Raw genomic sequence first — 10,697 nt, forward strand, 5'->3', positions numbered from 1 at the left:
GGGCTGGAGGCTTTTGGGGTAGCCTCTAATCACCTTTACAGGTGTTCCCAGTCAGGCATGTTTGCAGGAAGGATACTTTCAGTAGCTCACTGGGTTCTCTGAGAGCGAAAACTAAATAATTAAAGGTCTAGCATCCGTGGCTGCACGCTTCTGGGAGCTTGGTTTTATAGTCTCTGAATCTTGGCCATTGGTGGGATTACACAGCAGTTGGTGGGTGCCACTGTCTAGTTACTGGAAGATGGGGCATCTGGGTGGAGGAGGCCCAGTTCTGATCTGAGTAGGCTTGGAGATCTCAGCCCCAGGTCCTATACACCTGGGTTCCTCTGCCAGTTCCTTCATGCATGAGGCTCAGCTGAACGTGTGGAGAGTGGTCTCAGCATGGCTGTGGCTGGGTCCTGGAGGTCTTCAGTTGCCAGGGCTCTGCTCGGAGTGGGAGGGAAACTCAACCCGCCCCCCTCCAAGGGGCCCTGGTGATGACAGCCAGGTGCGGGGGCAGGAGACTCTGCATTGTTCTCTTCCGGGAGCTTGGTTTTATAGTCTCTGGATCTTAACCGTTGGTGGGATTACAGGGAAGTTGGTGAGCACAACTATCTAGCTACTGGAATCTAAAGTATAAAGGCCCTCCCGTTGATCGTCGATTTGCTCGAGCGGGCCCAGTCGATTTGCTCGAGCGGGCCCAGTAACGTCTCCATTGGAGACTCTGTTGTTACTGTGTCTGGCATATCGAATACTCTCGGTAGCTTGCCGTTAGCTTGCCATGTATAAAGTAAAATGTAATGTATATAATGTATATTACATTACATTTTACTTTATACATGGATCTCACTATGGTAATCATCTCTCACCTGTCATTAATAAAATCTTTCATGTAATTCTGTGTTAATCTATTTTGGAGTTCGCATGGAATATGTAAAGCCTACATATGTAAATTTTCCCCTACACTTTATGTAAACACTGTAGTTTACAAAGTTGTTCATGTTGGTTCGTTACAGGCATTGAACATTCCAACACAATACCATCACCATTATACTTTTCCTCCACCACTGTCTCCAATTTTCCCAACCACCCCTTAAGCCTGTCCCCATAGCAGGCCCTCAACGATTTATTTTATATTGCTTTTTATCAATAATTTGCTAACAATAAAGGTAAAGGCCCTCCCGTTGATCGTCGATTTGCTCGAGCGGGCCCAGTAACGTCTCCATTGGAGACTTTGTTGTTACTGTGTCTGGCATATCGAATGATAACAAATATTTCTTTAGCAGAAAATTAGTATAAATTGTTGTATCTCACCATGGAGACATTAAATCCTTGTATGAGAGATTATTAAGATGTTGTTTCAGCTTAAGTCTTTTATATTTATGTTTTATTAATTGAGATTGATTGCCTTCTATGTTACATCCCATCCAATCTGGTGGGCTCCTACTGGTTTATCTGTGTTGTGGAGTTTGAGATGTCATTCGCATTCACGGCTATTCACTCCAGGAAGTCCGGAATTTTTAATAAGCTGGTGCAGCTGGAGTTATATTTTTAACTGGGTGGTGACTTTAGGGTGTGTAAGTGACTTCTGGGACTTATGGAAGTACAGGAAGCGGGGCAGAAGTAGCCCATCCTGACTCTGAGAAAGCCTGGAAGATCTCAGTCACAAAACCCACATACCTGAGTTTTTCAGCAGACTAATTTCTCTATGAGGTTGAGTCCCAAGACAATGGAGTCCCGTAGGGAGCATGGTGGCTATTTTGAAATGTGGGAGCAAGTGCGGGCCAGGATTCTGTTTGAGTGGGTCAGCCCAGGACCCACCCCTCTTCCAGGGTACCATGGACATCTCAATCATGTGTGAGTGTCTGGAAAAAATATCTTTTGTGTCTTGTAGTTCTCTTGAGATTTATTTACGAATCTCTGGGGCATGGTCTTACATGAGCTTACCTCTTGTTTTAGCTAATTGTTTTACCTACTTGTTTTAGTTTTACCATTTACATTTAAATTTGTCACATAGGTAAGCTATGATTATTGTTTGAATTTATTGCTTTCAAAATATGCACCCAGAATAATATGCGTGGAATCTGTTATAAATTTTAATGTTACTGAGAATTAATTGGACACACTTGTCTGACTTCCTTTAAATAAAGCTGAGTTAAAAAAAAGTCTATGAAATTACACAGCTTATTAGGGGTTGAAATGTACTTGAGAGCAGAAATGTTATCTCTCAGTTTCTTAAGTTTCTGACCAGTTTTTTTTTTTTAATTGAATCACTGTGAGCTACAGTTACAAAGCTTTCACGTTTGAGTTTCGGTCATACAATGATCGAATATCCATCTCTCCACCAGTGCACATTTTCCACCACCACTGTCCCCAGTATTCCCCCTGCCCATCCCAACCCCCCCGCCCCCTGTGCCTCTATGACAATTTCTCCCACACTCTCTACTTTTCAGCATTATGGTTTGCTTGAATTTATCCACTACCATTCAAGCCTGCCTTGCCAGGGGCAGATGCAGATACTGTATTATCTATTGCAGATACTTTACTATCTATTGCTTACTATGAATAACACGAGAGGTCACATGACCACAAACGCAACCACACACTTCTGAAATTCTAAAATTGTAAATGGTTGGGTCCAGAGACATCTCTGTAGGGAGCTAATACATTTTGAGATTCATTTGGGAGTCTCTGAATCAAGACTGTTGATGCACTGAGATGGCGCCTGGAGGCAGATTGTGGGCATGACAGCCAGGATCCCAAGAGGGCAGGGAGACTTGGAGGGACAGCCCGTCTCAGCTACTGCCATGTGGCCTGGAGTCTTAGTCCTGGAATCCGCATACCTGGGTTTTGCTTCTGGAAACTCGTGGCCACAGGGGTTTTATCTGGAGCGGGCAGAGAGGGCAAGTCTGTTCTGTCTGAAGTGCCCCAGTAGAATTGGCTCAGTAAGAGGTCCGGAAAGATCTCCGGTGATCTGTTGCCTGACCAGTTCTTTCTGTAGTCTAAGAGACCATGTCATGTAGGGTTTGGTCAGTCCAGGCTAGGGACCTATAAAAGGAAATAGATATCTCTTAAAAGAAAAATACAGGGAAATTAGAAATATAGAGGAAACAAAACAAAAATTAAGCTGACAAAGGTATAAAAAGAATTAAGAATAATAAGAGAAATATAGGAGATCTAAATATCACAGTCAAATACTATTTTCCTTTGGAAGCATCAAGATTACACAAAAATACTGTAGGCTATATATCTCAGCACACAAGTCTCAACCTTTAACAACATGCTACTAATCTCTAATAGAAGGGCTTAATGGCTCCTGGGTGAAATACAACAATCTTCACACATTTTTCTCTAAGAAAACTTTTTTGGATCATTTTTAGTGGATTATTCATAACAAGAAATACAAAACAAATTACTTCGGTTCTGCTTTGGGGGCAGGGTTTGGGGTTTGGGATGGAAACACTTGAAATATGTCTATGGGAAGGTGTAATGGTGGTGAAATTCATGTTCAAATATTATATTCACGGTATATATATCACGGTACTCCTGTTGTTCATCAATTTTGCTCGAGCGGGCCCAGTAACATCTCCATCATGAGACTTGTTGTTACTGTGTTTGGCATATCGAGTACGTCACGGGTAGCTTGCCAGACTCTGCCGTGTGGGGTTCAAATATTATATGTAATCAATTATTGTGAACAACTTTATAAAAATAAAATTAAAAATACTGTAGGACCTCAATATATGGATTACGTTTTTATGCTAATAATTTTCTTAGGTAATTAATTTTAAGTAAAATAGTAAATATAGAGAATAAGGTTCAGGATACTGTCATTTATTATTTTTTTGTTTTTGTCTTTTGTTCTTATCTTTTCCATTCACATTTTAACTCATTTACGACACCAATATAATAATATAAAGTTCCTAAGTTTAAAAATTACAAAGACAATAGTGGAAAAGAAAAATTACATCTCGTTCCTTTGAATTTACATTTCAAACCATCTCTATATAAATCAAGACAAAGTGAATCTTCTAGCAAAGTGAAGTTTCTGTCTGCACAGTTCATTTTGACAAATCAGTTTTATGTTCACAGTTTCTATGCAGAAAGACCATTCAACATAGTAATATCCATTCACTAAACAAACAAACTAATTCAACTAGATATGGGGCCCAAGAACTCAATATAGTAATTACTTTTTAAATTATTCTAATATTGTTGCTATATTTAAACTTGTAATCATATGCTTTCTATGTATTCTAGCCTCTGACTTAACAGTTTGCGTAGACAAATATATTCACCCATGTCTGTTTGTGAATATAGAACAGATTTCTTTTAGCTTGCCTCAGACAGAAATGTTTATCTCAGAGGACTGAACTCACCTTGCTGGTGAAATCGGCCAGGTCCACATTCAGACTCCTTCACCAGACAACTGAACGGCAGCTGTCGTTTGAGAAAATTATGGTTTTCTCAAATATTCAAATTTAGTGGGGTGACACAAAAGCAGACTTCTGAGTAGCTGGTTACTATTTTTTACTGTTTTTGGACCATTCCTGGTGGTAGTTTATGATAACAGTAATGAATTCATCAGGAATGTCTTCTTACTGTTCAATCTTTTCTAATTTTCTTTCTTTACTATTTGGAGATATTCAATCCTGTATTATCTATTATATGTGCCATAAATACATATTTATGCGTTTTACTTTTGTCTTTAATAATTTTATTCATCCCTGGATTCACATATTTTTCTACACAGAATAAGCCAATTAGTCCTCCACTCCGCCAATTTATTTTGTCTCCAGAAGAGATCCCTGCAGAATTTAATTCCTTTTCACTAGATCACTGATAAGCCAATTAGTCCTCCACTCCGCCAATTTATTTTGTCTCCAGAAGAGATCCCTGCAGAATTTAATTCCTTTTCACTAGATCACTGATCTACTTCCCAAGCTTTAAAAAGGTTTGTATTGTGACATATATAAAAGATAAAATTGACATCTTCAGGGGCTGGAGTGATAGCACAGTGGGTACAGCATTTGCCTTGCATGCGACCGACCCAGGTTGAATTCCCAGCATCCCATATGGTCCCCTGGAGCACCACCAGGAGTAATTCCTGAGTGTAAAGCCAGGAATACCCCTTGAGTATCACAGATGTGATCCAAAAAGCCAAAAAAAAATTGACATCTTTGTTCTTATGTGTTCAGCGATGTTAACTACAGTGATGATGTCGTGCAACCAACTGCCTTTCATCTTCCTCTCCCCTTCCTTCTGCAGGGTAGAGACTGCTCTGTAAATAATGCACAAGCTTTTCCCTCTTCTCTCCAGGAACCTGCAACCACAACTCTGTTCTGTTTCTAAGATTCCAGCTACTTATTAGAGTTCCTGTCTAAGCTCATTCAATGTGTGTTTCTCTGTTTCTCACTGATTTGTTCACTTAGCAGCATGTCTTTAGTGTTCACCATGTGTCAGAATTTTCTGAGAAGCTCAGTAGTGCTCTGTTTTATGTCTATACAGCATTCTGCTACTTCCTCTTCTACCACTAGACACTTGTGTTGCTTCTTCTATGCTTGTGCTATTGTGAATAATGCTGTGTGTTTGGTTGTAATATCTCTTTTTGACTCTTTTCAGTCTTTTGGGCATCTACCCTGAAGTCAAACAGCTGTACTATATGGGAATCTTATTCTGATTTTTGTCTTTAGAATTTTATTTTAAATTACTACTACTATTATTATTATTATCATCATTATTTTCTATTTGGGGAGATATGGGTCCTGGAAGTAAGCCAGACCAAAAGGGTCCGTATTTAGAGAAGATGCTGAAACACTGACAGATATGGTTTCAGAGTATGTAGCGGGTCTGGTATGTTTTCTACGGAATAAACCTTCCTTACGTGGGAGTCAACAGGGTCAGTGCTTAATGGTGTGTCTGGACATCAAGTCCTGGACATGTGTCAGGAAGGAGGTGCCTGCAATTCTCTGTCACGCCGTGACCTGGAAGTACTGTGTCACCTGCTCCCAGGCTGCTGTCTTTCCCATCGTCTTTGTGAGGGTCCAGCTCTGACTCCAGGCTTTCTGTTTGTTCCCATTTGACTTACTTGTGCTTTATTGACTTCTCCACCTAGGAGCCCTTGGGTCTAATATTTTTCCCTCTCTCTTTGTTTATGAGCACTGAGGCTAGTATGTGTATGGATTTGGGTTTTATACATAATTAGGTGGTGATGGCAGGAGTGGAAAGGGGGGTTGGACTATACCCGGTGGTGCTTAGGGCTTACTGCTGGCTCTGTGCTCAAGGATCACTCCAGGAAGTATTCTGGGGGACCATATGTGAAGCTGGAGATCAAACTGGGGTCAGCTACACAGTCTTATCCAGGTTCTGTTTCTCTGATCGTTCAAAATTGGGTTTAAGATAAACTGCTATTTAGTCATTGTATGATCATTAACAAACGAACTTTTCTTGGGTCCATTTATTTAAAACTGTAAATTATTTCTTAAGAGGTAAGTAAAAGGGATGCTGCTGGAACATAGTGTGTGTGTGTGTGTGTGTGTGTGTGTGTGTGTGTGTGTGTGTGTGTGTGTTTTATGATTAAAATCAGTTCTTTTATTGAGGGAGAGAAGTTACTCCAGTGTTCCCTGGTGGAGAGAAAGGGGGAAAGTGGGAAGTCAAGTTTGCTGGTGAGAACTGAAGGCTCTGCAAACATTGTCAGAATCCAGGCTTTTCCGGATCTTTCCATGCCTTGTGTCTACAGATCGGCAAAGGGTTCCAGAGAACCAAATGAGAGACTTCTTTCAGCTGTCAACCAAGAGGCTTTAGGTCTTCTCTCAGCCAAGGCATCCAGTGAAAATACAATTTATTTTTCAGAATCCTCTGGGGAATTAAACAGTCTCTTTCGCATCGCATTACCATGCTCCCTGCTCTTGATCCTCTTTTCCGTGCACTCTTTCTTCAAGAATTTTTCTCATCTCTCAATCAAGATCATTGCAATGACCAAACATTTCAGAAAGCCATGATTTTTGTGACATTCCTCAAGCAAGTGTATAAAGATGTTGCACTCTTCAGTTGTGCAAGTGTGGAGATAAGTCGGGATGCATCCTTAGGAGGAGGTGACGGACCCCAGCAGAACAACCCGAGCTGCGGCTCGCCCAGGAGCCTGCAGCAGAGTCGGGGCGACCCGCCGAGCCCGGCCGAGACGAGGCTCAGGGCGCATGCGCGGGCGTGCCCAAGTACGGCGGCCGCGAGGGCCCGCGGCGGCTCCGCTGGAACATAGTTTTGAGAAAATTAAATGTGGGGAACGTTAGCCAATTAAAATTATTATGATAATTCAGGTTATATGCTTATAATAGTGTAAATAGTATTTATGTTTTTAATGGATAGTTAGAACAGTTCCCTGAAAGCCACTGCCCAGTCCCCACCTCATATGATACTTCTAGTCTGTCGCTTCATTCCCCCCTACATCCCTTGCTTGGTGATTGCAGTATAATACTTATAAACATGTATATGTATATGTATATGTATATGTATATGTATATGTATATGTATATGTATATGTATATTCCACAATTGTTAAGTAAATTGAGTGAATGATAGAACTTTGTAGACCAGCATTACTCAACAAGGGATCAAATAACTCCTAGGGGCCCACCAGGATGTTACAAGGGGAACACAGGTTAAAATCAAATAAATGGGTGATTTTTGCCTCTAGTCTTGTGACAAGGTTAGAATACCAACTGATAGAACAGGGTGCCACAAGAAGAAACAAGGCCCAAAGGGAGTTGTAGTCATTGGAAGGGTGAGAAACAATGGTTTGGGCCACTAGTTTTGTTCACTGGTTCTGGAGATTACTAAGGTGATTCAAGTGTCAGCTCTGGATATCAAAGCATTTTTCTCTTCCATAAAATTTTACTCATGATTTGCTCGCTTCGGCAGCACATATACTAAAATTGGAACGATACAGAGAAGATTAGCATGGCCCCTGCACAAGGATGACACGCAAATTCGTGAAGTGTTCCATCACTTAATCACTTAAATCACTTAACTTCCCGTTAGTCGTCGATTTGCTCGAGCGGGCGCCAGTAACGTCTCCATTTGTCCCTGTCGCGTGCTAGTGTAGCCCAATGGCATCTCTTCGCTCCGGGAACATGGAGGGCCTCAAACCGATCGTTCATGACCTTGACAAAGAAGTCTGACCATCTGGTAGGTGGGCGGCCACGCGGTCTCTTGACATCCCGTGGAATCCAATCAGTAACAGCTCTAGTCCAACGGTCGTCTTTAAATCTCATTACGTCACCAGCCCATCTGATTTTCGACACCTTGGCATATGAGACAGCGTCCCTGATCCTTGATCGTCGACGGATGTCAGAACTCCGGATTCGTTCTCTCATTTGAGTGAAACGTGATATTCCAAGCATAGCTCTTTCTATTCTTCTTTGGGAGACCTGAATGGCGTTCTCATCTTGTTTGCGTAGGGCCCAGGTCTCTGAGGCATATGTTAATGCAGGAAGAACAGTGGAATCAAAGAGATGTGCCCGGAGCCGGAGGTTCTTCGTCCTCTTAGCTATTTCTTCGACGTTCTTGAAGGCGTTCCAAGCCGCTCTCTTCCTCCTGCGCAGCTCGGGTGCCAGGTCATTTGTCATGTTGACCTCTCGACCTAGGTATACATAGCTGTTGCATTCGGAGATGGTCGTTCCATTGAGAGCGAATGGGGCGTCAGGAACAAGGCTGTTTCTCATAAACATTGTCTTCGTAAGATTCAGCTGTAGTCCTACCTTTCCACACTCACGGTCAAAGTCGGCCAGCATTTGTGCCGCTTGGCTGATGTTTGGTGTTATTAAAACAATGTCATCAGCAAAGCGGAGGTGGTGTAGTTGCCGACCATCTATCTTCACTCCCATTCCTTCCCATTCCAGTCGTCGCATGATGTTCTCGAGGGTGGCACTGAAGAGTTTCGGTGAAATGGTATCACCCTGCCGCACCCCTCTCTTGACATCAACGATCACTTCTTTGTAGAATGGTGAGATCCTGGTAGTGAATCCGCAATACAGCTCACGGAGGATCCTGATGTATTGGGCTTGAATGCCCTGATTGGCTAGGGCTTCAATGACCGCTTCCGTCTCAACAGAATCAAAGGCCTTCTTTAAATCAATGAACGTTAAGCAGAGCGGCATCTTGAACTCCCGAGAAACCTCAATGAGTTTGGTTATCGTGTGGATATGGTCGATGGTGCTGAATCCTTTGCGGAACCCTGCTTGCTCACATGGTTGTCCTTCATCTAGTGTTCTGCCAATCCTATTCAGGATTCATTCACCTGACCCTGAAGGCTTCACCGACATGGCAGCACTGAGAAGGATGAGAAAGGAGAGGCCGACAAAATCTCAAGGCCGACCTAGGCTGCCACAACGAAGGAAGACAAAAATGATCGTCTGTACTTTCAATGCACGTACGCTAGCATCAGATGCATCCATCGAGGACCTGATGGTACAAGCGCGAATGATCAAGTACGACATCATTGGTCTGACCGAGACAAGAAGACACGAATCTCACCATGCCGTTTTCGACACTGGAGAAGAATTGTTCCTCGGAACATGCGATAAAAGAGGTGTTGGAGGCGTCGGTGTCCTTGTCAACACAAACTTGGCCAAGAGCATTGATTCATTCGAATGCCTAACAACCCGAATCGGACGTTTACATTTGAATAGATGTGGCTCACTGCCTGCAGTTTCTATCTTCGTTGTCTACGCACCAACATCTCATTATGATGAAAGAGAAATCGAGAAGTTCTACATGGAGCTAGAGAAGTTCTATAAAGAAGACCACACCTTCTACAAGATCATTGTGGGTGATTTTAATGCCAAGATAGGACCGAGAAGATCAGCTGAAGAACTTCACATCGGAACCCATGGCCTAGAATGGAACGAACAGGGTGAGAGACTGTCTGAGTTCATCATGTCGACCAAGACCATTCATGGTAACTCACAGTTCCAGAAGGCAGAATCTAAACGATGGACATGGGAGTCTCCCGGTGGACGATTCCACAACGAAATAGACCACATCATATTCAACCGACGGTTTTGCCTGACTGATGTCGCTGTTGTCCCAAAATTTCGAACGGGATCGGACCACCGTCTCCTTCGTGCAAAATTCTACTTCACAGAGCGGGGAGAAAGGGCTGCAAAGTTCAAAAAGAGAACTCCCAGAACGACCACCAACTGGGAACTCTTTGGTACTATTGCGGCAACATGGGAAGATGCCATTGTTGACAACATTGACGAGGAATACGATCGACTGGTTCAGCACCTCCATGAATGTGCGAGGAACGCCAAGAGAGAGATAGCCACAAAAAGTCGCCTATCTTCGAAAACTCTTGAGCTAATTCGCCAGCGTGGTTTGGCGCATGCCTCAGGCAACCGCAAGCTAACGTCCGAGCTTGCAAAGCAGTGCAGAGATGCGATCAAGGAAGACCTCAAAGAGAGAAGAGCAGAAGTACTGGTAGATGCGGCAGAAGCCGGGAAAAGTATTCGTAACGCCCGCCTGTCCTTCGCCAACTATAAGACCAAGATGACTGCCCTCCGACGTCCTGATGGATCCATCACATCCTCCAGAACGGCAATGGAGAAGATTATCCATGACTTCTACTCAAATCTCTTCAATAGCCATGTCCACTTGCCGACATACCAAATTCCACAGGATGGGTATGTCGTTCCCAACGTTCTCCCTTCCGAAATCCGACACGC

General features: G+C 42.9%; 1 non-coding gene across 1 annotated transcript; it reads left to right on the forward strand.

The window, feature by feature from the left end:
• The first annotated feature begins 7,877 nt into the window (after positions 1-7,877).
• LOC130042630 (U6 spliceosomal RNA) lies at positions 7,878-7,984 on the forward strand. The gene has a single exon (XR_008795283.1). It is a non-coding gene; the product is annotated as a U6 spliceosomal RNA (small nuclear RNA).
• The last annotated feature ends 2,713 nt before the right edge of the window (positions 7,985-10,697 follow it).

This window comes from Sorex fumeus, unplaced genomic scaffold (assembly GCF_029834395.1).
Source record: "Sorex fumeus unplaced genomic scaffold, SorFum_2.1 ptg000106l, whole genome shotgun sequence".
Taxonomy (NCBI): Eukaryota; Metazoa; Chordata; class Mammalia; order Eulipotyphla; family Soricidae; genus Sorex; species Sorex fumeus.